The sequence below is a fragment of the Bos taurus genome, chromosome 8, assembly GCF_002263795.3.
Source record: "Bos taurus isolate L1 Dominette 01449 registration number 42190680 breed Hereford chromosome 8, ARS-UCD2.0, whole genome shotgun sequence".
In the NCBI taxonomy this organism is placed as follows: domain Eukaryota; kingdom Metazoa; phylum Chordata; class Mammalia; order Artiodactyla; family Bovidae; genus Bos; species Bos taurus.
In genome coordinates this window covers 104,591,715-104,619,658 of record NC_037335.1, presented here as the reverse complement: position 1 = coordinate 104,619,658, position 27,944 = coordinate 104,591,715, and the positions used below count along the sequence as shown (strand labels likewise).

The window sequence follows — 27,944 nt, the reverse complement described above, 5'->3', positions numbered from 1 at the left end:
CGCAGGCTGATTCTTAACCACTGGACCACCAGGGAAGTCCGGGTTTGTTTTTGTATTTTGTCACAAAAGGGGAAAAGGACGTAAGACCAGATCTTGAAGCCAGAATCAATGATGGCAGACCCATTGCGTTCACCGTAAGAGCTGGTGATAAAGGAGATCTTTGGGGTGAGCTTTTTTCTGACACCTGCACCATAATGAGCTTACAGAGATGAAATGCAAAGGATGGCTTTTGTTTTGGGCTTTTTTTTTTTGCCTTACCTCTGACTCCAAATTCTCCAGACTCCAAATTCAAAAGAACCCTAAGGTGTAAAGTATGCCAGAGAGATTTTCTAAGTTATGGTCATTTGTAACTCCAAGCTGTATGTATATCCTTCAGGAAAGCCCAGTTAAATGCTCAGAGGAGACTCATCTGTACCTTCTCATAGAAAGAGGCCTTTCTAATAAGTGATAACTGAGGCTCAACCCCCTCTTCAAACTGTCAAAACATTTTAAAGCAAGTTATTGTAGGTGAAAGTCACTTCAAAATAGTCTGTGCACATCTCCAATGATCTTAAACTTGAACTTTTTGTTGATTCAACAACCCAATGCTGTATTGCAGGGGGGTTAAGTTTCTTTGTCTGCTTTGCTTTTGTTTTTCCTCTTCTATTCTCAAGCTGTCAAGTCTTCTATTGACATTTTCACTGTTTTCAACAGCTCCTCTTTCTTTTCAAGTCACTTATATTTAATCTGCTGGGGGATAAAAATTTAAAAAAAGCAAATAACCAAACTTGCTAAAAAAGGATGTTTAATAAGATTTCATGAGCCTCAGCAGGAGAACCAAGAGGGTGTGTGCTTTCATTCATTAAATTCCATCTACAAATATTTACTGGGCTTCCTTGTGATAATCCACAGGTTGTGACTTGTTCCAAGCAATAAAACACATTGTTTGGGGGCTATAACTTTTTGAAAAAGCATATTACCATTTTCAGGAGCCTTTTCAAATGTCTGAGTTTATGGCTAACTTGTGAATGGTCAATACTTTGAACCTGTGACCGCTGAAGATTTGATTAATTACTGACCCTCTCTGCCTATATACACATGGATTTCTACATTCCCCAAAGCATCAACACACATAATCCTTTGTTTTGATCCTCCATTTGAGGTAAGCAAGGTCAAAACGTTTATCTGCTTATTAGAACACGAGGAAAGGAGACTCAATAAACTATGAATCATTTCAAAGCCTTTAAAATACCAAACTAGGATTGACTCTCTACTTAGGTGAAAGCTCATGCCCCAGATCTTTATCCAAGCCTCAAAGAAGAGTTTTAGATCTCTTATTGCCACGCTTAAGATCTTATATTGGAAAGAGCACTGGCCCGAGAAACAGGAGACTTGGATTCTAGCCTGAAATTCACCAAGCATCTTTAAGCAAGCATCTCTGGGTCCCAGGTTTTTCTCTTTTCCTCTGCAAAGTGAGGTTAATCATATCTGCCTCATACAACGAAGTGATGACATATTTTTAGATGCTATTATTAATCCAAGTATGCTACCAAGCTCCTCGGCAGCCTTGGACCTAACCAAAGATGGAACAAAATCCTGTCCTCTGTGGTCGCAGGGTCCTGCCTGCCAGTTCACAGACCACCTTTTCTTGCAGGTGAGAGGCTTCTGCATTAGCGAAGGCTGCAGATAATAGAGGCACAGAGAAGCTATCTGTATGGACTGTCTCTCTGGCTCCACTATGCTCCTCGTTCCTTCTACATGGCTAAGCAGGAGGAGAAATTCCAGGAAAGTCTACAGACATTCAGCATAAGCCTCCCTGGGAACCTTGGTTTGTCTCTCTCACTGGGGCTGCTGGCTGGGCCGAGGTCACACACGGGGAAGAGCACCAGCTCCAACCAGACTCCTTGCAAGAATTTCAGTGGCACATCCTTAAGACTACCAGATGGGCACCTTCTCTTCCTGCGTAGGCTAAGGCCAGTCACCATCTCTCCGGATGTGGGGACTCTCCCAGGAGATCTAATAGCAAGCCCCCAGCAGTCCCTTGGTAAGGTGGGACCACATGCCATCGTCTTTCTTTTAAATCTGGAGATGTGACAGAGATCAGAGGGCAGCTAAAGGACTGGAAAAGACAAACTTGAGTCTTTAGTTCTGGCACTTTCTCACTATGCGATTTTTCTTAAAATGCACCTCCCTTATCTCTACAAAGAGGGTAGCCACCTTTTGGAAAGATGTAAGGAACTAACATGATACACAGCAGTGTGCAGTACCAAGCATATGCTTATGATTTACTATTTCCCCTTCTTTCACCAACCTACCTAGCACATCCAGTGGAAATCACCCTATTCCTATAAGAGGTGGTGATCAATGAGCTCTTCAGGGCAAGTTCTTTCTGACAATCTCACAATACCGGGTTTCTAGAGAGGAAAATGAAAAACAGTCATATTTTGTTTTCTTGGATTTGGGGGCATTGCTTCAGTAGCAAACACATTAGATGGCCTAGAATACATAACTGACATATTCATCATATTTCCTCCTGCCCTCTAAACTTCTGCCCTTGCTCCCTGGTTCTCGGGTGCCTGTCCTGCATCTGCCCTTCCCTGCTCTTGGTGGGGGGTGGGAGGAGACCTGTGGAGCTGGTCAAAGCTGCTTCTCCCCAGCCCATCCACACAGCACCCACACATGTGACTGGAGATGAGAACAAAGAGAAGAGATGGCTGGGGTGGCTCCCTCTCTGCCCCTAGGAAACCCCCGTTCTTTTGTGAACCCCTAAAAAAACCTCCTTGCTCAGCTCAGTTCTGGCCTTCAGGAAGCAGGACTTGTAGCCACCACCTGTTGAGGGCATTTTGCAGCTGCTCAGGCTATAACTAAGTGTGCTGTTTTATAGACCTGAGATTGGACCTAACAGTGCTCTGGGGATTCTCCTTTCTGAGTCAGGAGACCTTTTAGTGCCATTAGAATAACCACAGTGGTTACACTTTGAGCACTCACGGTGAGCTGGAGCATTGTGCTAAATGTTTTATAGCCATTCCTGATGCTTAAGGAAACAACGAGTAAGAGAGATTATGCAGCATTTCTAAGGACTACATTCAGAAAGTGGCAAAATCAGATCCACGCTCAATTCTGGCCGATTGCAAAGTCGATTTTCTAAACCACTGATCTGGGCTGGTTCTGCAGCGTTGCTCAGCCTCCAGCCTCTCCAGCTTAACAAAGTAGGAGCATCCATGATGACATAGAGGTTCTTGGTGATATCCTACATCCTTTGCATCCAGAGGCTGTTCCTGGTCATGTGGTATGGTGACAGTGCCATCAGCTCTCCATGTCAATTCACCTGTCAGTCAGGGGGCGATGGTGCTGGTACTGCCTCCCTCCACCTTGACCACCAATCTGCTGAGAGCCATCCTGAAGCGACCAATGAGATCTTCTAAATAACGTCCTCACTGCGAAAGCCTGGCATATGTTAGTCCATGTTAACATGACCATGTTAATCCCCCTTTCCCCTTTTCTATGTCCAAGGGGAGAATCATGCTAGTTTATTGGAGAAAAATTCATTGTCTGCCTATCATTATGCCAGTTAGGTTTCTGAGTTTGGAAGTTTTCTAATAAATGATACTGATAAAACCTCACAAAGTTCATGGATAAAAGAAAATAGATAGACAGATATGATGAATGGATAGATAAGTGAATAGATGGATGGATAAATGAATGGCTGAATGGATAGATGTGATGAATGGGTAGATGGATAAATGAACGCATGGATAGATAGATGATAGATATATAACATAGTGGTGAGGAGTTTAAATATTTTTTCAGTGATTGGTGTAATGAATGATGTTCTGTTTTACAAAGAATTTTAACAAAGAGCAAAAATGCTGAAAAGCTCAAGGAAAGTTTACTACAAATTTAATATCTTTTTAAGAAGAAAGAAAAAAAAAGTGTGTCTTACTTGTAGTTATTTTGTTGTTGCTGCTGAACTGTCGTCTTAATTTCCACACCCAACACTGCAGGGACTTAGAGATTCTCCACCCTCCACGTCCCGGGTTCTGATGCACGCTGTGGTGTTGAAAACTGTGACAGCACATAGGTATGATTTTGAGCAGCTGTTAGTGAGACGGGGAGAAGAGGCACGACCCATCTGTACATTGCCCTCCTCGCTTTGGAACAGGAAGTGAATCTCAACAGTCACTGGTAACAAAGCTGAAAGAAATAGATAGCATTGGGAGGTTTTTGGGTTTTTTTAATGGTCTTCTTTAACCTTTTTCATGATTTCCAAACATACTCAGGCCACAGCACAATGTGGCTGGTGTGGGGGGAAGTGACCCTGCTCGACGCATTCACTGAGCACCCAGGCTCCTTCCCTCTTACAACACTTCTATCCTCAACACGTGTTGAGGTCCAGGCGTGCTGCAGGGGGCCAGAGTTTTGAGGGTCACACGTCAGGTTTTAGAGTCATGCCTGGAAGTGGTATCATCACTTTGGGACGAAACTTGGTCATGTCATGTTAACCTCACTGCAGAAAGAGAATAGGAAATGGTTTCCTGTGTGCCTAGGACACACTTGAAAGGCCCCATGAATATATTTCGTTGTCTCCGCCACACACGTTGTTTGGATTTCTTTCATCTTCTACCCGGTCCTCTTCAACCTAATTTCAACCCAGCAGTCAATAGAATGTTTTAACAATATAATAAGATTATGCCGCCTCTGTGCTAAAAACTCCACAGAGGCTCTGTGATTGTTGCAGAGTAAAAGCTAAAGTCATCACAATGATTTGCATGGTTCTACATGATTCAGCCCCTTATCTTGCTAACTTCAACTCTGACTGCTCACTCCCTCACTCTAGCCATTCCAGGCTCCTTAGAGTCTCTTCCTTGGCTATGTAACTCTGCCTGAAAAGCTCTTAGCCAGATAACTATCTCTGATCTATGTCAAGCTCAAATTCACCTTTTCAGTCAAGTCTACCATGACCATCCTATATAAAATGTTACTTGTCTCTACCCGATGCCTCTGCTCCTCTGCTGTCTTTCTTCCAGATCGCTTACACCTTTTCTCTAGCATTGAAACTAGTGTTTTGATTATTGGCTGTGTCCTAGACAACAAGTACCCTGAGTTGGGAGCCATGTTGTATAAGATGATGTGTGGTGACACAGAAGACAGTACACGTTTTATTCTGCATCTTGCAGATATTTCTGACAGTCGTGACCTCTGACATTACTCCAACACCTAGAAGAGTGTTGGCAAGGTGGCAGGCACTCAATTCATTTGTTGAAGGAATGAGTGAATGAGATAGAGAATTATGTGACAGAATGGAATCAATGGACCCAGGGAAAAGGCCCTAAGACTTGGTCTATATTCAGAACAGTTTCAAGCCCCAGACTTTGCACTATGAGTTCTAGACCTCAGTAGATTTTTTTTTTTTTTTGCCTTGGCAGTGTTTCATTTTCTCCCTTGCAAAATGAGAATTTTCACCATATCTATTACCTCTACCTCTTAAGGCCACTATAAAATTGAAGAATATCGTATATGAAAGAGAATAATTCTAACAACAGCAGCACTCATTCACGTTATTTATCTAGATCTATTGTTTGACTACTCTGCTTCTTGCACAGAAATTATGTGTTGTTCTGATCAAAGATTGTTTGGGATCCCTGGGACAACCGCCCAGGGGCCTGCTGTCTGTCCATTGCTTGCCTGGCTACCCCTGAGAAGATCCAGGCTGCCCAATCGCCCAGGGGCCTGCTGTCTGTCCATTGCTTGCCTGGCTACCCCTGACAAGGTCCAGGCTGCCCTTTGTTGCTCCCATAAGAAACGCTATGGAGCAGGACTGAGGGCTCTCTCTGATACAGCCAAGGCAACCCGAGACACTCCAGATCAGAGCTACTGTCCTTGATCCCACTGGGACCTTCTGTTAGAAAAGCTGTCTTCTCCCTGATAAGAGAAAAAAGAATTCATAGCTTGTCTGGCATCTCCTCTGTATTTTTTCCAATGCAGTCAGCTTGAACTGGTAGGCTGGATCTTGTCTGGACAGATGAAAAATAACAAACAGTAATCCTTAAGGCTCCATTTTGGCTAACAACTCTTCCCTTGTCTTCATGTTCTGGTTCAAGTGAGTCCTAGGAGGTTGACACCTTCCTGGGATTCATCCATCCTCTGTGAATCTATGTCCTCATGTAAAATCTGCTTGCCCAGAGGAAATCACACCTGATTCAACTCTGCCCTGAAACTTGAATGCCAAGCCTTCCTTGGAGGACACCAGGGTCAAGGTGAGGAGTGTATGGCTTCCTACATGAGCAGATAAGGACTGCTTGTAACTGAAGAGCTAATGATTTTTCATAACAGCTTAAAATTGAATGAGTGTCTGAAAAGACTTAAAGATTTGAAAAAATGTATTGTTTCAAACAAGGTTAATTTCCCAATATGGTTCTATTAACATGAATTGTTGTTTGATGTGGAAAAATTATTATCATGAAGGAGCCAGTCTAAACCACATCCTGTCCCAGTATTCATCTATATTTTTTATTTATAAACTTGAAATTAGAAATTTTCCTAAGCAGATTGCCACCCTCAACTTCCCACTTTTACTATGATTTCTATTTAATGTTCTTTTCAACCCTACCAATTTGTCTTTGGAAAATTGGTTTTTTCCTCTTGCAATCTGTCCCTATTAAGGAGTGTTTAGAAGTCCTCAGGGAAGTTTCAGAAAGTGTTTCTAGAAGCTATTTATAAACGTCCCAGAGTCTCATCTGTTGACTGGATAGGAAAGTTGGCATCTGGCCCTGCCATGAGAGTCAGATAAACACAGGCAAGGTGGAAGGGAAACACGCCCCACCCCCATCAGGTTCTAGCCTGAAGATCCCTTCTAGTCCATCCAAAGCTCTGAGAACATCCAAAAAGGAAGACTCCCAAAGAAACAAATGTTCCCATCTGTGACCGCCTCATTCCTGGATCCTTCTTGGAATTCCTGCGCTTGCCCCTGAAAGCCCCAGAGGGTCATATGGGGAGCCACGAACAAACCAATTTGAGGGGGTTTCCTTGTTACCAGAATATCATCTGGGCAACAATAGATGATGTACTTAAGGACATGCCCCTTTTTCCTGTTATCTTCACCCCTCTGTTTTCCCAAATAGAACCTAGTGTGGGAACAGACAGACAGAAATCACTTCCTCCACTCCCTCTAGTACTGCCCCTACCTCATAGACTCTCTCTGTCTCTCTCTGTGCTTCTGATCTCATACACATTTATTAGAACTTTTACGAACTGAGTTCCTACTGCAGCTGAGGCCCTGCACTGAGGAACTTGAAGGTACAGCATCATTTAACCCTCACATATCCTGTGGAGTAGGTTCTGTTCTTCTTACACATGAGCAAGCTGGGGGTCAAAGAGCTGACTCATCTGAAGCTCTACAGCTAGAAGGATGCTGAGGTTGCCTTGTGATAATGCATGCTTCTTTTTTCTCATCTCTTCTTCATGAACTTCCTTTATCAGCTACTTCATCAGTTCTTGGGGGGCACTGAGGGGTCAGCCATTTGTCACAGCAGCTGTGTGACCTTGAGCAATCCCTTCTTCCTCTCCAAATCCCAGTTTCCCTTTCTGTAAAATAATATGATAGGTTAAGCTTTGTTCATGCTCTAACATCTTTGGACCCTAAAGATGCAAATGATGGCAGCAAGCCCTTGTATCTCATACGCATTTATTACAACTTTTATGTACTGAGTCCTACTGCAGGCCAGGCCCTGAGCTGAGGCCAGGTACCTGAGAAGGTACCACCTGGCAATTCTATGTGGCTTAGAAAGAGGAGACATCTCAACCCAGCAGTCAAGAGAAATAAGGCCACTAAACATTTTTCTAATTTTTTGAAAAATTTAAAAAGATCAGTGGCAGTTCAATTATGATGTAGAGTAGAATTTGAGAGATTTTTAGTTCACATTCTGGTTCTGCTACTAGCTTATCATGTGATCTTGGGCAAGTCACTAAACTCTTTGAGAATCTGTTTCCCCATCTGTAAAAACAGAGGTCCTAATAACCATGCTTCCCTCCTAGGATTGTGGAGAGGAACAAACTAGCCCCATAGACAGGATTAACCTTTGACTAGCACATCACAGCCAGTGCTTGCAAAAGTCCACAAATAGATATCCAATATCTCCAATCCTTTCAGCCATAGAGGGTTGAACTCTTAGGCAAGTAACTCTAAACAACAAAAACAATCAGAAAAGGAAATGAGGTGATTAGCTCTCTCCCTCTACAGTCTGACCATTAACGGAATTAAGCAAGAACCGAATTTTATCCCCTGCACTTGCTCTTCTGAGCCAGAAAGACCCAGGAAATAACGCCTATTGAAGACACTCATTTTGGTTCTTGGCCAGAAGTTTCAAATACTTATTTGAGCTTAAGCTTCTTAGCTTTGGACCGAACATTATTTAAAAGTTCCAGTTAAATTTACTACTTTCTCTTCTCTTGAAGCAGATTCGTCTTTGGATAACCTTGAATAAGAATGGCAAACAAAGACGTATTCAAAAACCCTGTTTTATTTTCCAAAGCAATGGCCCCTGGTGGGGTAGTAGTCTTGACTTTTATTTGAATCCATGTCTCCAGGCACAGAGGGAACATGCACCCAGAAATGTGCTTTCCCAGCATGCTTTGCTCCAGGGTCATACTCTTTGGGGCATTAGTCATTCTTAACTCATAAGATCAAAACTAAAGCTAAATAAAAGCTAAAAATGGGTGATTTGTCACCCAGCAAGCACCAATAAAATGTAACCACATGGAAAAATGAATTAAGCCAAGCCCATCTTTTTCTTAAAGATAATTGCCTGTGATGTCTCACGAGTTACCGTGTTTATTTCCCTACAAATTCTTCCTGACCCAGACAGCTAAGCCCTGCCCTTCATTCCTCCTCTGTGAGTCTACTCACACTTTCCTCACAGGAAAATATTGCTGCGAGGTTCTTTGGAAAGAACTGTGCTTTCTCATTTGAGCAGGTGCTGCGAACCTGAGCTGATCAGGTTGGGCACCGCCCATGTGAAGTTACCCAGCCCCCAACAAGACCATCTCAGATGACTTCTGATAAAACAACAAACTCAAGTTCGGTTTTGTGAGCATAGAACTTGTGGATAAACTTCATCCTGTCCATCTTTTCAAAAGATGAGATGATCTCACCTTGCCCAACTGTTGGTCTTCACCATAGGAGCAATGGTATAGACTTCAACCAGGAGTCTTTTTAATTTTCTTTATTACTTCATAATAGGAATACAAATAATAAGAACACAAAAAATTAATTATTACCAAGTATTGTTAGATAACACTAGTAATAAATTCATGTCTCTAATAGTAATAGCTCTGATATACACACTGGTAAAATATTTCAACATTAGTAAAATTACTAAGAATATATGAAACAGAACTAGACCCACAGAAAGAGGAAGCAAACGTATGGTTATCAATGGAGAAAGGGGGAAGGGTAAGGGATAAATTAGGATTTGGGATTAACATATATACACTACTACATATAAAATAGATAATCAACAAGGACCTACTGTAAAGCACAGAGAGCTAAACTCTGTATTTTGTAATAACCTATAAAGGAAAAGAATCTGAAAAGATTCTGGAAAGAATCCCCTGGCTGTACACCTGAGACTAACATAACATTGTAAACCAATTATACTTCAGTAAAACATTCCTGATGCTGAAGCTGAAACTCCAGTACTTTGGCCACCTCATGCGAAGAGTTGACTCATTGGAAAAGACTCTGATGCTGGAAGGGATTGGGGGCAGGAGGAGAAGGGGACAACAGAGGATGAGATGGCTGGATGGCATCACCGACCCGATAGACGTGAGTTTGAGTGAACTCCGGGAGTTGGTGATGGACAGGGAGGCCTGGTGTGCTGCAGTACATGGGGTTGCAAAGAGTTGGACATGACTGAGCGACTGAACTGAACTGAACTGAAAACAAACAAAAGCAGTATGCCATATGTCAAAAACTCAGGCTGTGTCAAACTCTGCTACAGATTTCTCTTGCTCTACCTCTGGATAGCTGTGAGTTGGACCATATAATCTTCATTTTACATATAAAAAAAAAGAAAAAAGAAAAACAAGCTAATGTCCCAAAGGTTAAATAACTTGCCTATATCATATAGTTAATAAAGACCAGGGCTTGGAAGAATGCCCAAAGCTGTCTGGGTAGCCCATGCTTTAAACATTCTGCTTTTCTTCTCATCCATGCAGTCAGGTAGACCATCCATTAGAACAGAGTGGGGTTTGACCCTCTGTCTTCATGGAAGAATCATCATAAGGGGAGATTTGAGTTGAATCTACAGGTTCCATTTCTACTGGGTTTGACTATTTACCCTCCAGTCTCACCAACACACACCCAAATCACCCAGTTATGAACAGTCCTCTCTAAATGAGTCAACATCTAGACATCATCTGAACCAAATAAATGATGGGACATTACTATACATATTTGGAAAATGGAAGGGCTTGGGGTGCATGATTTTTTCAATCTCATCCTTTTCTGTTTATCTAGAAATTAAAGGAAGGAAAGAAAAAAAGAGGAAGAAAGGAAGAGAGTGAAGAAGGGATGAGTAGCATTTACTTGTAATTGTTGTTCAGTCACTCAGTTGTGTCTGGCTCTTTGCAACTGCATGAACTGCAGCACACCAGGCTTCCCTGTCCTTCACTATCTCCTAGAGTTTGCTCAGACTCATGCCATCCACTATGTGTATTCAGTTCAGTTCAGTCACTCAGTCGTGTCCAACTCTTTGTGACCTCATGAACCGCAACACACCAGGCCTCCCTGTCCATCACCAACTGCCGGAGTCCACCCAGACCCATGTCCATTGAGTCGGTGTTGCCATCCACTACTTGTATTAGTGGTTAACAAATACAAAATTACTTGTAATCATGGTTAACATATATTGAGCTGCACTAGTTAGTGAATGGCACTAGAAACTCCACATATGTGATTTCATTGACTCCTTCCAACAACCCTATTGCAAATGCAAAATAAACATGAGAACAAAATCAGAGAATTCTTGCAATGGTTTGTTGCACTTGCTGAAGCTTAGGCAACATATTAAGCCACAGCCCCTGAAAGTCCTGGGGACAACAGAGAAGGCAACACAATAATGAGCAAGACCAGCTAGAGATCAAAAGAAGCACATTCTAGAGAGTCAGTAAAGAAACACTTGCTACCCACAGCTTATTAAGTTCAATGCTCTTATTTTACAAATAGGGAATCTGGGGCACAGAGAATAGAAATGGCTAGGCAACGAGTTATAGTCGAGTGGAGAATAGAACCACTTCTCTTGACTCCCAACCCAATGTTCTCTATATTTTCCTCTTCTTGGGATGTATGGAATAGGATTTTTGAACACATAAAATATTTATTCTTACGAGGAGCCTGGGATTGAAGTAGATTTCTCCTAATGAGGGGAAGTATGTGGAGTGCCAAAGCCAGCAGAGTTTGGCCAATAAAAGGCAGTTATGAGAGCTGCAGTGAGAATTACAGTGGGGTGACAGGAAGTACATCAGATTCCCTGGAGAAGGAGTGAGATGCAGAAACTCCCCAAACAGAGGATGCACCATCAGGAGATGCCCAGAACTCTGGGTGACCTCCCTGAAGATTCTTGATCATAATACACACACTGTATATAATTTCAGACGTGTATAGGGAGAGGTGTGAAATCAATAGGAAGATTTAATGCCAGCAAATTCAGTGAGTTGGGTTTGAAAACAGCAAACTCTGACGTGCTTATCTGATAGTGCTGAGACCACACTGTAATCTAGACCCAGGTCTCCAGACTACTACCCAGGGAATCTTACACTGCACATACTTATTCACAGTATTCACAATTTTACTACTTTAGGCTTTCTTCCTCTGTGCATTCTTCACAAAGAATTCAACATGATTTCATTAAAGTGTAAATCAAATCTATGTCACTTGGCTTTTTGAGATCCTTCATCCATTGTACTTAGTATGAAACTGGAACACCTCATCATGGCCATGATGGCCTGACCACCTCACCAGTCCTTTACTTTCCTCCTTCCTCACTAGGCTCCAGCTACTAATTTTTTCTTCCCCAACACTTGAAATTCTTTCTTGATTTTTTTTTTAAATTTACTGTTCTCTCAATGTAGAATATCCTTCTAACTAACTGTTCCTAAGACTGACCCCTTTTGAAGGGGAAAATGAGATGAATCTCTCAAGAGAGTCTCATTGACATGTATACACTCTCATGTGTAAAATAGATAGCTAGTGGGAAAATGCTGTATAGCACAGGCTCTGTATAGCACAGCTCAGTGCCCTGTGATGACCTAGAGAGGTGGGTTGGCAGGGGGAAAGGAGGTTCAAGAGGGAGGGGATATATGTATACATATAGCTTATCCACACCGTCATACAACAGAAACTCACACAGCATTGTAAAGTGAGTTGTTGTTGTTCAGTCGCTAAGTTGTGTCTGACTCTGCGACACATGCTCTGCAGCGCATCAGGCTCCTCTGTCTTCCACTATCTCCTGAAGTTTGCTCAAATTCTTGTCCACTGAGTCAGCGGTGCTATCAAACCATCTCATCTTCTGCCACTCACTTGTCCTTTTGCCTTTAATTTTTCCCAGCATCAGGGTCTTTTCCAATGAGTCGTCTCTTTGCATCAGGTGGCCCAAGTATTGGAGCTTCAGCATCAGTCCTTCCAATATATATACAGTCTTGATTTTCTTTAGGATTGACTGATGTGATCTCCTTGCCATCCAAGGTACTCCTAAGAGTCTTCTCCAACACCACAATTCAAAAGCATCATTTCTTTGACACTCAGCCTTCTTTATGGTCCAACTCTCACATCCATACATGACTACTGGAAAAGTATATTGCTCTACATGTCATTAAAAACTCAGATTAAGTCCCCATGTGTGAGAAATACTCTTTATCATTTCTCCTTCCCAAATGAAGACAGAGATTATGAAATGCACAATGTTAAAAGGAATGACCATACAATGGAGTTCATTTCCCAGATGGCTCAGTGGTAAAGAATCTGCCTGCAGTGGAAGACACAGGTTCAATCCTTGGGTCAGGAGAATCCCCTGAAGAAGGAAATGGCAACCAACTTCAGTATTCTTACCTGGAAATTTTCATGGACAGAGGAGTCTGATGGCTACACTCCATGGGGTTTCACAGAGTTGGACATAACTGAGCACAGTGCACAGCAAAGATTCACAGAAAAGAAATAGGTAAAATGATCTGGTACGAAACTGGAACCTGTTATACACAGTGAAGTAAGTCAGAAAGAAAAACACCAATACAGTCTATTAACGCACATATATGGAATTTAGAAAGATGGTTTAAAATTAAGATTTAAATTAATTTAAAAAATGATATGGGAGATTGTATGGGAGAAGTTAACTCCAAATAGAGCCTGGGAGAGGAGGTAAAGATAGAAAGAGGAGGGTGATTTGCCTGCTGGGCTGTGAGCTCTGACTATGTTAGACAACAAAAGTTATCTAACATAGATAAAGACAGACTTTTGGACTCTGTGGGAAAAGGTGAGGGTGGGATAATTTGAGAGAACAGCATTGAAACATGTATACTGCCATATGTGAAACAGATCGCCAGTCCAGGTTCAATGCCTGATACAGGGTGCTCAGGGCTGGTGCACTGGCACAGCCCAGAGGGAGGGGATGGGGAGGGAGGTGGGAGGGAAGTTCAGGATGGGGGACACATGTACACCCATGGCTGATTCGTGTCGAAGTATGGCAAAACCACTACAATATTGTAAAGTAACTAGCCTCCAATTAAAATAAATTAATTTTAAAAATGATATGGGAGATTGTATAGGAGAAGTTAACTCCAAATAGAGCCTGGGAGAGTAGGTAAAGATAGAAAGAAGAGGGTAATTTGCCTGTTGGGCTATGAGCTCTGACTATGGTATTCTTTGTCCTATCTCCAGAGTCAAGAAAGGTGCACATAACAAGGGCTTGATGAATATACATTAAGTGAATAAACAAATATATAAATGAGCTACTGCAATAACCATTTCTAAAATATATTAAAATATGCGTGTATCTACTTGATGGAAAAATCAGTCCCCTGTTCTTGTCATATTTCATTTATAACCATGGTCTCCTTTCATTTTTATTAAAACAAGGAAGCACCCTCTTCCTCTGTGTGTACCCACGCAAATTCCAGAATTATTTTTTGGCAAGAAATTAGCCTTGAAGGAAAAGCAGCACCCGTACTTCTGTGTCCTATCCTCAAAGAAGAAATGGAGCTAAAATCCTGGATAAGCAGAGACCTTCCTGTGCTCAGATCTGTCCGTGACAGAAATGAAGAGACACATGTGGGGGAAGTAGCTATGAAGATGAAGAAAAGCCTTTAAAACTTCTGTCTATATGATTAGTTTTTAGCAACTTTATTAAGTTTTCATTTACATGCCATAAAATTCATGAATTTCCAGTATGAAATGTTCAATGGTTTGGAGTAGATTGCAACTGTCCCATGATACAATGTTAGAGCATAACCATTACCCCAAGAATCTCTCTTGGGGTCACTGCAATCAGTCCCCAGCCCCACTCCCAGCCTCAGACAACCACTAATCTGCATCCTATCCCTATAGATTTACCTTCTCTGGACGTGTCATATAAATGGAATCATACAAGTCCACATAATTAATTTTTATGTCAAAACTATATACCTATTTGTTATTTGGAGGAAGAATTTGAGCATATGACCCCCTTTTCCTCGGATGTTTGACTTATGCTTTTTGTGCTTCAGTTTCTTCATCTATAAAATGGGATTCATAATGCTCCCATTCATGATTAGGGTTTTTAGTGCAAAGTCTAGTAAATGGTGTTGCTGTTGTTAAATTACTAAGTAGCGTCTGACTCTTTGTGACCCCATGGACCGTAGCACTCTAGGCTCCTCTGTCCTCCACTATCTCCCCGAGTGTGCTCAGTTTCACGTCCGTTGAGTTGGTGATGCTATCTAACCATCTCATCCTCTGCTGCCCCCTTCCTCTTTTGCCCTCAATCTTTCCCAGCACCAGGGTCTTTTCCAATGAATTGGTTCATGGTAAATGATACTTGCTTAATAAATCATAGCTATTGTTGTTGCTGTTGTTATTATTGCGATTTTCACTCCAGCACAGTTCATCAAGACCAGAACAAAGACATCAAAACAGTAGGTTAAAGGGAGAGGAATTGTTTCCACTCAGATTTGAGCAGAAGGAAGCCTGTTTCTATTCCAGGGCTTTCTGTTTCCATTTCTTCTTTGGGGATAGGATGTGGATGGCTGTGAGAGGCCATCTCATTCACTGCTGATTTACTGCCAAAAAAAATGATTCTGGAACTCAAGTAGATGTGAGTGGAGGGAGAGAGTGTTTTTCTGTTTCACTAGAAATGAAAGGAGACCTTTAATATGAGATCCAAGTGACAAGGACAGGGGACTGGTATTTTGATTAAGCAGTCATAGTAGTGTTTTCTTGTCTGACTATGGCATATCCATTAACTTGAAGATTGAAAAAAATCCACTTCTGTGTTAGAACTCTAGTAAAAATAAAGGCTTTTTTTTCCCCTCTTTTTTTTTTTTGAAGGAAATGATTTCTTCCTCCTTTCAAACTAAAGGAAAGATATACAAAGTTTCTGATCTGGAGTCAAGTGACTAAGATTCTGGGACTGGCTCTTTCCCTAGAGCACCTGACTGCATAAACAGCTCTCATCTCTGGGCCTTGGTTTACCTTAGCTATAAAAAAGGGAGAATTTGTTACTGAGTCCAAGCTTGCTCTGCTCACCACATGACAGGCCAGCTGTTCAAGAGGATGGCAGACTAATGTCTCAAAATATCCATCTTATTGGGATCTGGATGCCAAGTTCTTTTACAGATCAGAGATCAGGAGGAGGTAAGGAAATAAAAAGGCCATTAATCTGACAAATATGCAAATATCTCCTAGAAAGGCAAGTGTCAGGCAGGGGATGTAATCATTTCTTCCTTCTTGCCATCTACAAGTGGACAGGGTTTTGAATAAAGGCATTTTAATTTAACAGTCAGGCAGAGGGGAAGGAGTTTCTGAAGCAGGCCATTATGTACGATTATAATAAAAAAAAAAAAAAGCAATGAAAAGCAAGTCAAAGAAACAGTTCCAAAATGGAATCAGAGCTGGTTTTTGCCTGCAATGGTTTGACCTCAAAGCCCTTCTCTAAGGTACATCTCTGTTTCTAAGGTGAAAGCATGGCTGATAATAGGTGGAGAAGAGCACAAAGCCACGAACTACGCTACAATAGCATGCATTTCATGGATCAAAGGTTTGTGTTGTATGTGTGTTCCTCATAAATCAAAAAACATGTATAGTTTCTTTAGTTTAAAGCAGGGCAAGTCATCTATTGCCTGTGTATGGGCCAGATCCAGCCCACTTCCTTTTTTAGTAAATAATGTTTTCTTGGAACACAGACACTCTGTTTTGTTTACATATTGCCTATGGCTAAGCCTATTTCGGAGAAGGCAATGGCAACCCACTCCAGTACTCTTGCCTGAAAAACCCATGGACGGAAGAGCCTGGTAGGCTTGGGATCTCGAAGAGTCGGACACAACTGAGCGACTTTACTTTCACTTTTCACTTTCATGCGTTGGAGAAGGAAATGGCAACCCATTCCAGTGTTCTTGCCTGGAGAATCCCAGGGATGGGGGAGCCTGGTGGGCTGCCGTCTATGGGGTCACACAGAGTCGGACACGACTGAAGTGACTTAGCAGCAACAGCAGCAAGCTTATTTACTGTCTGGCCCTTTACAGAAAAAAAAAAAAAAAATTTGCTGAGCTTTAGTTTAAAGAATGACTGGTTTTATGAACTATTCCAAGTAAAAATTTTAATTAAGTACAACATATAGTTGAGCAGTTTCAGAAAGCAAATGGTTAATATGAGTTGGCTAAGGTCACAGAGCTGAAAGAGCAAGAAAAAAGATCCAGTAAATGATGATGGTGATGATGGTACTCACTGACTGTTCAAGAAAGCAAGATAATTACCTAAATACTGTATATGCCCATGGCTGATTCATGTCAATATATGGCAAAAACCACCACAATATTGTAAAGTAATTAGCCTCCAATTAAAATAAATAAGTTAATTTAAAAATAAAAATAAATACTGTATACTAATATATTTAGGCCTTGCAACTGTCATTTTATAACCTCAACTTTATAAGTAAGGAAAATAAGGCCTAGGAGTAGAAGAAACTTGCCCACAATCATACAGTTAGCAAATCATGACTTTTGGACTATATGGTCTGGTATAATTTTTCAGTTATGGATGGGGAGATGGCAAATCTGGAGAAGGAAAGGGGTTTGCACAAAATCCTTTATGACAAAGGAAAATGGGACCCAGGCCTCCTGACTCCGTGACCATGTTCCTGCCATCACGACATCTGCTAACCTGGCCTATCAATCCTCTAACTTACAGGAGATGTATGTACATATGTACTACCGATCTGTTACACCTACCAGGCTATTAGATCTAAGAAGTTAAGAACCACATCTTCTAATTCTTTTCCTAGAACCCTAACTTTGTTGTTCAGCCACTCAGTCATGTCCGACTCTTCATGACCCCACGGACTATAGCACACCAGGCTTCCCTGTCCTTCACTATCTCACAGAGTTTGCTCAGATTCATGTCCATTGAGTAGGTGATGCTGCCTAGCCATCTCATCCTCTGTCGGCCTTCCATGTAATAGCAAGAAGCAAACTGCTCAGACGAACATTGTATTCTAAGGGAAGGGATCATAGTACTTGTTCTAGAAATCAAACCTATTTCAAAACAAATGTCCTCTCTCCAGATTCTGTTCTGATATTGCTGCATCCACAGGCTCTTAAAACTACCTTCCTATGAATACAAATGTCAAAGTTCTGTACTGATACCGTTGGCTGTGTAATAAACACGGAAGCAAATGATTTAGGCTTGAGTAACAGAGCTGTGACCAGGCTGGGCTTTGCTTTTGACACACTCAACATGTGTTTTTAGGCAAGAGGCAGAGAGGAAATTGCCATCTGCTCAGTAACCTGTGAGTTGCTATTTCCCGAAAAATCTAAGCTTTTTCCAATTCCTTTAACGTGAATGAAAATACAAACTTAAGGCATAGTCATTTTTGCCCATGCAAAATGCCTCTGACTTTCTAGATGTATTCAGAAGTGGCAGGGTCTATAAGGATTCATTCAAGGTGATAGGATTATTCTATGCTGAATTGTCATTTCTTCAGACTTTTAATAAAAGTGCTCACCAAATGATCAAAATAAGATTGAATGTTATCTTCCCCAGGCCATGGAAATGTCCCAACTGCTTCAGGAGGATGTGAATCTGGGCAAGCACCATATTGCCACTTCCCTGTAAGGTGGCAAAGAACTCTTTGTGACCAAATTTTTGGGGTCTTCTGCGAATTGTAATTTCTCTGATACTTTGTTATCTCAATTGTCAGAAGAAAATTGTGGTGGCTACCACTGACAGATCTTAATAAAGGCATTCTAGGAATCAGCAAACTCAAATGAACTGGAATGGGTGAATTTAACTCAGATGACCATTATATCTACTACTGCGGACAGGAATCCCTCAGAAGAAATGGAAGAGCCATCATGGTCAACAAAAGAGTCCATAATGCAGTACTTGGATGCAATCTCAAAAATGACAGAATGGTCTGTTTGTTTCCAAGGCAAACCATTCAATATCACAGTAATCCAAGTCTATGCCCCAACCAGCAATGCTGAAGAAGCTGAAGTTGAACAGTTCTATGAAGACCTACAAGACCTTTTAGAACTAACACCCCAAAAAGATGTCTTTTTCATTATAGGGGACTGGAATGCAAAAGTAGGAAGTCAAGAAACACCTGGAGTAACAGGCAAATTTGGCCTTGGAGTACGGAATGAAGCAGGGCAAAGACTAATAGAGTTTTGCCAAGAAAATGCACTGGTCATAGCAAACACCCTCTTCCAACAACACAAGAGAAGACTCTACACATGGACATCACCAGATGGTCAACACCGCAATCAGATTGATTATGTTCTTTGCAGCCAAATATGGAGAAGCTCTATACAGTCAACAAAAACAAGACCGGGAGCTGACTGTGGCTCAGATCATGAACTCCTTATTGCCAAATTCAGACTGAAATTGAAGCAAGTAGGGAAAACCACTAGACCATTCAGGTATGACCTAAATCAAATCCCTTATGATTATACAGTGGAAGTGAGAAATAGATTTAAGGGCCTAGATCTGATAGATAGAGTGCCTGATGAACTATGGACTGAGGTTCGTGACATTGTACAGGAGACAGGGATCAAGACCATACCCATGGAAAAGAATGCAAAGAAGCAAAATGGCTGTCTGGGGAGGCCTTACAAATAGCTGTGAAAAGAAGAGAAGTGAAAAACAAAGGAGAAAAGGAAAGATGTAAGTATCTGAATGCAGAGTTCCAAAGAATAGCAAGAAGAGATAAGAAAGCCTTCCTCAGCGATCAATGGAAAGAAATAGAGGAAACACAACAGGATGGAAAGACTAGAGATCTCTTCAAGAAAATTAGAGATACCAAGGGGACATTTCATGCAAAGATGGGCTTGATAAAGGAAAGAAATGACATGGACCTAACAGAAGAAGAACATATTAAGAAGAGATGGCAAGAATACACAGAAGAACTGTACAAAAAATATTTTCATGACCCAGATAATCACGATGGTGTGATCACTGACCTAGAGCCAGACATCCTGGAATGTGAAGTCAAGTGGGCCTTAGAAAGCATCACTATGAACAAAGCTAGTGGAGGTGATGGAATTCCAGTTGAGCTATTTCAAATCCTGAAAGATGATGCTGTGAAAGTGTTGCACTCAATATGCCAGCAAATTTGGAAAACTCAGCAGTGGCCACAGGACTGGAAAAGGTCAGTTTTCATTCCAATCCCTAAGAAAGGCAATTCCAAAGAATGCTCAAACTACCACACAATTGCACTCATCTCACATGCTAGTAAAGTAATGCTCAACATTCTCCAAGCCAGGCTTCAGCAATACGTGAACCGTGAACTTCCTGATGTTCAAGCTGGTTTTAGAAAAGGCAGAAGAACCAGAGATCAAATTGCCAACATCCGCTGGATCATGGAAAAAGCAAGAGGTTTCCAGAAAAACATCTATTTCTGCATTTTTGACTATGCCAAAGCCTTTGACTATGTGGATCACAAGAAACTGTGGAAAATTCTGAAAGAGATGGGAATACCAGACCACCTGATCTGCCTCTTGAGAAACCTATATGCAGGTCAGGAAGCAACAGTTAGAACTGGACATGGAACAACAGACTGGTTCCAAATAGGAAAAGGAGTATGTCAAGGCTGTACATTGTCACCCTGCTTATTTAACTTATATCCAGAGTACCTCTTGAGAAACGCTGGACTGGAAGAAGCACAAGCTGGAATCAAGATTGCTGGGAGAAATATCAAGAAATATCATCTCAGATATGCAGATGACACCACCCTTATGGCAGAAAGTGAAGAGGAACTAAAAAGCCTCTTGATGAAAGTGAAAGTGGAGAGTGAAAAAGTTGGCTTAAAGCTCAGCATTCAGAAAACGAAGATCATGACATCCGGTCCCAACACTTCATGGGAAATAGATGGAGAAACAGTGGAAACAGTGTCAGACTTTATTTTTTTGGGCTCCAAAGTCATTGCAGATGGTGACTGCAGCCATGAAATTAAAAGACGCTTACCTCTTGGAAGGAAAGTTATGACCAACCTAGATAGCATATTGAAAAGCAGAGACATTACTTTGCCAACAAAGGTCCATCTAGTCAAGGCTATGGTTTTTCCAGTGGTCATGTATGGATGTGAGAGTTGGACTGTGAAGAAGGCTGAGCGCTGAAGAATTAATGCTTTTGAACTGTGGTGTTGGAGAAGAGCCTTGAGAGTCCCTTGGACTGCAAGGAGATCCAACCAGTCCATTCTGAAGGCGATCAGCCCTGGGATTTCTTTGGAAGGAATGATACTAAAGCTGAAACCTCAATACTTTGGCCACCTCATGCGAAGAGTTTACTCATTGGAAAAGACTCTGATGCTGAGAGGGATTGGGGGCAGGAGGAGAAGGGGACGACAGAGGATGAGATAGCTGTATGGCATCACTTACTCAATGGACATGAGTCTGAGTGAACTCCGGGAGCTGGTGATGGACAGGGAGGTCTGGCATGCTGCGATTCATGGAAAGAGTCCGACATGACTGAGCAACTGAACTGAACTGAACTGAACTGAACTGAATAAAGGCAATTTTCCTTCATTACATTGAACTGCTCACAGAGCCACTAACCTAGTGGGTTCTAAACATTCATGAGGATGAAATACCCTGTGAGCTTATACATCTTCAGATCATGTCTCCAAACAGTTCTGTTAGATAGGTCAAAGATAAGACCCAGAAATCAGCATTTTCAAGACTGTTTTCAAGGTACTTTTAAACCCCCTGGTCTAAAGACCATAATTGGATGTCTCTCTCCAATGGTTCTTTGCATTTCTTCAATGCAAATTTCAAAACTCTAGGTGATTTTGGGAGAAGGCAATGGCAACCCACTCCAGTAATCTTGCCTGGAAAATCCCATGGATGGAGGAGCCTAGTAGGCTGCAGTCCATGGGGTCGCAAAGAGTCAGACACGACTGAGCGACTTCACTTTCACTTTTTACTTTCATATATTGAAGAAGGAAATGGCAACCCAGTCCAGTGTTCTTGCCTGGAGAATCCCAGTGACAGGGGAGCCTGGTGGGCTGCCGTCTATGGGGTTGCACAGGGTCGGACACGACTGGAGCGACTTTGTAGCAGCAGCAGCAGGTAATTTTGGGCTCCCAAACAGGTTAAGCCCAAATCCCATGTGTGCTCTTGCCCCTGGGATATCAAGCTGGACTGAAACTCAAGGATATACTCAAAAGAGGGAAAATGACAAAGAGACAGGACCAGGGATCAAAGAACTTTGCTTTGGCCAGAATGGTTGTGAGTTAAGTGCATCCATTTGCATCTCAAATCTTAACCAGCTCTCAGGTGAGGTGATTGATAGGGCCATCCCCTTGCCACCACACTGTGTGGGACACCCCAGAGCACACCCCACCACACCTCTGCGAGGGCCGACCCTCAGTGTACAGGACTGTGATCATACTCCACAGGTTCTATGCAATCGTTATTATGAACGATTGGACTTGGTTGGATTCCTTTTCACTTGCTGAGGTAGCAGCTTTACTCCTATTATCACTCAGGCTTACAGCAACCTGATCTTCTATGTACAATAAATTCTTATGACACTGAAAAAAATGGTGCTAACTTCTGTAAGACTGCTGGCATCATTTTTATATCTTCTTTGTTCTATAATGTGACAATAGCAGGGTCAATTATATACCAAGTAAAGGCAGAACTCAAGTCAGGTGAATATTTTACCACGTGTTCTATTACTTGGACTGTGTTCATGTTTCTTTTTTCCCCCCACAACCAAGATTTCTCCTATCTTAATTAAAAATAAAATATTTGGAAGACCAATTTATGCTGAATATCTCTATCTATCTATATCTCATCCAAGATGAAGAGTTGGCTTACGGTTACTTAAACAGCTTAAATTACCAGTGCCTACTGTGTACTAGGTTTCAGATGTGGATGTTTGAAGTGATATGGAAAATAATTTTTTATTTTAATAATATTAATAGATACTCTAATTTATTATCAATTGACTATGTTAAACAGTTTTCACATACTATGTGGTTATATGTGGCTAAGTCAACCTGGCTAAGTCGTATATGATTATTCTTATTAAGAACGTGAAATTAAGAAGCAACTGTCCGAGCTTTTCTGAGAGGACAGGTCGGTGGTAAAGAATCTGCCAGTGCAGTAGACACAGGTTCCATCCCTGGTCCAGGAAGATATTACATGCGATGGAGCAACTAAGCCAGTGCACTGCAGATGCTGAGCCTGCACTGTGCAGCCCAGGAGCCACATCTACTGAGTCTGTTCTCTAGAGTCCTGGGGCTACAGCTACTGAAGCCCTCATACCTAGAGTCTGTGATCCACATTGAAAGAATCCACCATGATGAGAAGCCCGCACATAGCAACTTAGAAAGTAGCCCCTGACTCTTCCAGAAAATTGCAGAGGAAGGTAAACTTCCAAACTCATTCTATGAGGCCACCATCACCCTAATACCAAAACCTGACAAAGATCCCACAAAAAAAGAAAACTACAGGCCAATATCACTGATGAACATAGATGCAAAAATCCTTAACAAAATTCTAGCAATCAGAATCCAACAACACATTAAAAAGATCATACACCATGACCAAGTGGGCTTTATCCCAAGGATGCAAGGATTCTTCAATATCCGCAAATCAATCAATGTAATACACCACATTAACAAATTGAAAAATAAAAACCATATGATTATCTCAATAGATGCAGAGAAAGCCTTTGACAAAATTCAACACCCATTTATGATAAAAACTCTCCAGAAAGCAGGAATAGAAGGAACATACCTCAACATAATAAAAGCTATATATGACAAACCCACAGCAAACATTATCCTCAATGGTGAAAAATTGAAAGCATTTCCTCTAAAGTCAGGAACACGACAAGGGTGCCCACTTTCACCATTACTATTCAACATAGTTTTGGAAGTTTTGGCCACGGCAATCAGAGCAGAAAAAGAAATAAAAAGAATCCAAATTGGAAAAGAAGAAGTAAAACTCTCACTATTTGCAGATGACATGATCCTCTACATAGAAAACCCTAAAGACTCCACTAGAAAATTACTAGAACTAATCAATGACTATAGTAAAGTTGCAGGATATAAAATCAACACACAGAAATCCCTTGCATTCCTATACACTAATAATGAGAAAACAGAAAGAGAAATTAAGGAAACAATTCCATTCACCATTGCAACAGAAAGAATAAAATACTTAGGAATATATCTACCTAAAGAAACTAAAGACCTATATATAGAAAACTATAAAACACTGGTGAAAGAAATCAAAGAGGACACTAATAGATGGAGAAATATACCATGTTCATGGATTGGAAGAATCAACATAGTGAAAATGAATATACTACCCAAAGCAATTTATAGATTCAATGCAATCCCTATCAAGCTACCAACAGTATTCTTCACAGAGCTAGAACAAATAATTTCACAATTTGTATGGAAATACAAAAAACCTCGAATAGCCAAAGCGATCTTGAGAAAGAAGAATGGAACTGGAGGAATCAACCTACCTGACTTCAGGCTCTACTACAAAGCCACAATCATCAAGACAGTATGGGACTGGCACAAAGACAGAAATATAGATCAATGGAACAAAATAGAAAGCCCAGAGATAAATCCACGCACATATGGACACCTTATCTTTGACAAAGGAGGCAAGAATATACAATGGATTAAAGACAATCTCTTTAACAAGTGATGCTGGGAAATCTGGTCAACCACTTGTAAAAGAATGAAACTAGAACACTTTCTAACACCATACACAAAAATAAACTCAAAATGGATTAAAGATCTAAATGTAAGACCAGAAACTATAAAACTCCTAGAGGAGAACATAGGCAAAACACTCTCCGACATACATCACAGCAGGATCCTCTATGACCCACCTCCCAGAATATTGGAAATAAAAGCAAAAATAAACAAATGGGACCTAATTAACCTTAAAAGCTTCTGCACATCAAAGGAAACTATTAGCAAGGTGAAAAGACAGCCTTCAGAATGGGAGAAAATAATAGCAAATGAAGCAACTGACAAACAACTAATCTCAAAAATATACAAGCAACTCCTACAGCTCAATTCCAGAAAAATAAATGACCCAATCAAAAAATGGGCCAAAGAACTAAATAGACATTTCTCCAAAGAAGACATACAGAGGGCTAACAAAGACATGAAAAGATGCTCAACATCACTCATTATCAGAGAAATGCAAATCAAAACCACTATGAGGTACCATTTCACGCCAGTCAGGATGGCTGTGATCCAAAAGTCTACAAATAATAAATGCTGGAGAGGGTGTGGAGAAAAGGGAACCCTCTTACACTGTTGGTGGGAATGCAAACTAGTACAGCCACTATGGAGAACAGTGTGGAGATTCCTTAAAAAACTGGAAATAGAACTGCCTTATGATCCAGCAATCCCACTGCTGGGCATACACACTGAGGAAACCAGAAGGGAAAGAGACACGTGTACCCCAATGTTCATCGCAGCACTGTTTATAATAGCCAGGACATGGAAGCAACCTAGATGTCCATCAGTAGATGAATGGATAAGAAAGCAGTGGTACATATACACAATGGAGTATTACTCAGCCATTAAAAAGAAAACATTTGAATCAGTTCTAATGAGGTGGATGAAACTGGAGCCTATTATACAGAGTGAAGTAAGCCAGAAGGAAAAACACCAATACAGTATAATAACGCATATACATGGAATTTAGAAAGATGGTAACAATAACCCTGTATACAAGACAGCAAAAGAGACACTGATGTATAGAACAGTCTTATGGACTCTATGGGAGAGGGAGAGGGTGGGAAGATTTGGGAGAATGGCATTGAAACATGTAAAATATCATGTATGAAATGAGATGCCAGTCCAGGTTCGATGCATGATACTGGATGCTTGGGGCTAGAGCACTGGGACGACCCAGAGGGATGGTATGGGGAGGGAGGAGGGTTCACAATGGGGAACACATGTATACCTGTGGCGGATTCATTTTGATATTTGGCAAAACTAATACAATTATGTAAAGTTTAAAAAGTAAAATAAAATTTTTTTAAAAAGTAAATAAAAAAAAAAAAAAGAAGAAGAAAGAAAGTAGCCCCTGCTCACTGCAACTTGAAAAAAACTCTCACAGCAATGAAGACCCAGCACGGCCACAAATACTTAAATAACTAAGTTGTGTTTTTTGTCTTTTTTTTTTTTTTTTTTTAAGAAAAGAAACAACCATCATACATTAAAAGTCAAAATTTGAACCCAGGATCATCAGAGACCAGAGGCTGGGTATTTCATCACCACCATTGTACCTCTCTCAGAGTGGAGGAGTGTGACATCAGAACTTGATGAGGAAGTCAAGCTCCAGATGAAACTGGCAGCAAACAGGACTGCTGACCCCCAGGATGTGCTGTGACAACCCACTGCCCAATCTGAACCCCAAAAGTTTATTCTAGTTTGTAGACACCAACCTACCCACCCTGCCCCCAACTCTAGTATTATATAAATCTTTAACTCTAGGATCACCCTGTTGGAGAAACTTGATAGTCTGCAGTCTTTCTGTGACCCTTTAGAAAGGATGAAGTTACATTATCGTTAATGCTGCTGCTGTTGCTAAGTTGCTTCAGTCGTGTCTGACTCTGTGCAACCCCATAGATGGCAGCCCACCAGGCTCCCCTGTCCCTGGGATTCTCCAGGCAAGAACACTGGAGTGGGTTGCCATTTCCTCCTTCAATGCATGAAAGTAAAAAGTGAAAGTGAAGTCATTCAGTTGTGTCCAACTCTTAGCAACCCCATGGACTGCAGCCCACCAGGCTCCTCCGTCCATGGGATTTTCCAGGCAAGAATACTGGAGCAGGGTGCCATTGCCTTCTCCATATGGTTAATGAGCCCATCTATTTTTCAAACTGAGAAAACACTGAAAACAAAAGTGGACCGTGTTAATAAATACCCTCTGACATTAGGCAAAAGCCGTGGTGGTAGTCTGAGGAGGCCTTACAAATAACTGAGAAAAGAAGCGAAGCGATTGAAAGGCAAAAGAGAAAAGGAAGGATATATTCATCTGAATTCAGAAATCCAAAGAACAGCAAAGAGAGATAAGAAAGCCCTCCTAAGTCAAGAATGCAAAGAAATAGAGGAAAACAATAGAAAAAGAAAGACTAGAAATCTCTTCAAGAAAATCGGAGCTACCAAATGAACATTTCATGCAAAAATGGTCACAGCAAAGGACAGAAATGATATGGACTTAACAGAAGCAAAAGATATTAAGAAGAGGTGGCAAGAATATACAGAAGAACTATACAAAAAAGATCTTAAGGACCCAGATAACCACGATGGTGTGATCACTCACCTAGAGCCAGACATCTTGGACTGTGAAGTCATAGTGGGACTTAGGAAGCATCACTATAAACAAAGCTAGTGGAGATGATGGAATTCCAGCTGAGCTGTTTCAAACCCTAAAAGATGATGCTATTAAAGTGTTGCACTCAATATGAGAGCAAATTTGGAAAACACAGCAGTGGCCACAAGACTGGAAAAAGTCAGTTTTCATTCCAATCCCAAAGAATGTTCAAACTACTGCACAATTGCACCCATTTCACATGCTATCAAAGTAGTGTTCAAAATTCTCCAAGTTAAGCTTCAACAGTATGTGAACTGAGAACTTCTACATGTTCAAACTGGATTTAGAAAAGGTAGAGGAACCAGAGATCAAGTTACCAACATCCATTGGATCATAGAAAAAGTAAAAGAATTCCAGAAAAACATCTAGCTCTGCTTCATTGACTACACTAAAGCCTTTGACTGTGTGGTTCACAACAAACTGTGGAAAATTCTTAAAGAGATGAAAATACCAGAGCACCTTACCTGCGTCCTGTAAAACCCGTATGCGGTTCAAGAAGCAACAGTTAGAACTGGATGTGGAACAACAGACTGGTTCCAAATTGGGAAAGGAGCACATCAAGGCTGTGTATTGCCATCCTGCTTATTTAACTTATATGCAGAGTACATTGTGCAAAATGTGGGCTGGATGAAGCTCATGCTGGATTCCTAGGAGAAGTATCAGTAACCTCAGATATGTAGATGACACCACCCTTATGGTAAGAAGTGAAGAGAAACTAAATAGCCTCTTGATAAAGGTGAAAGAGGAAAGTGAAAAAGCTGGCTTAAAACTCAACATTCAAAAAACGAAGATCATGGCATCTAATCCCATTACTTCACGGCAAATAGATGGAGAAACAATGGAAACAGTGACAAACTTTATTTTCT

At 41.1% G+C, this 27,944-nt stretch overlaps 1 long non-coding RNA gene across 1 annotated transcript; it reads right to left on the bottom strand.

Annotated features, from left to right (window-relative positions):
• Positions 1-1,943: 1,943 nt before the first annotated feature.
• On the bottom strand, positions 1,944-27,631 carry LOC132346017 (uncharacterized). The gene is made up of 3 exons (XR_009495697.1): positions 27,543-27,631; positions 3,923-4,173; positions 1,944-2,393 (listed from the first exon to the last, which is right to left on the bottom strand). It is a non-coding gene; the product is annotated as an uncharacterized lncRNA (long non-coding RNA).
• Between the last annotated feature and the right edge of the window lie 313 nt (positions 27,632-27,944).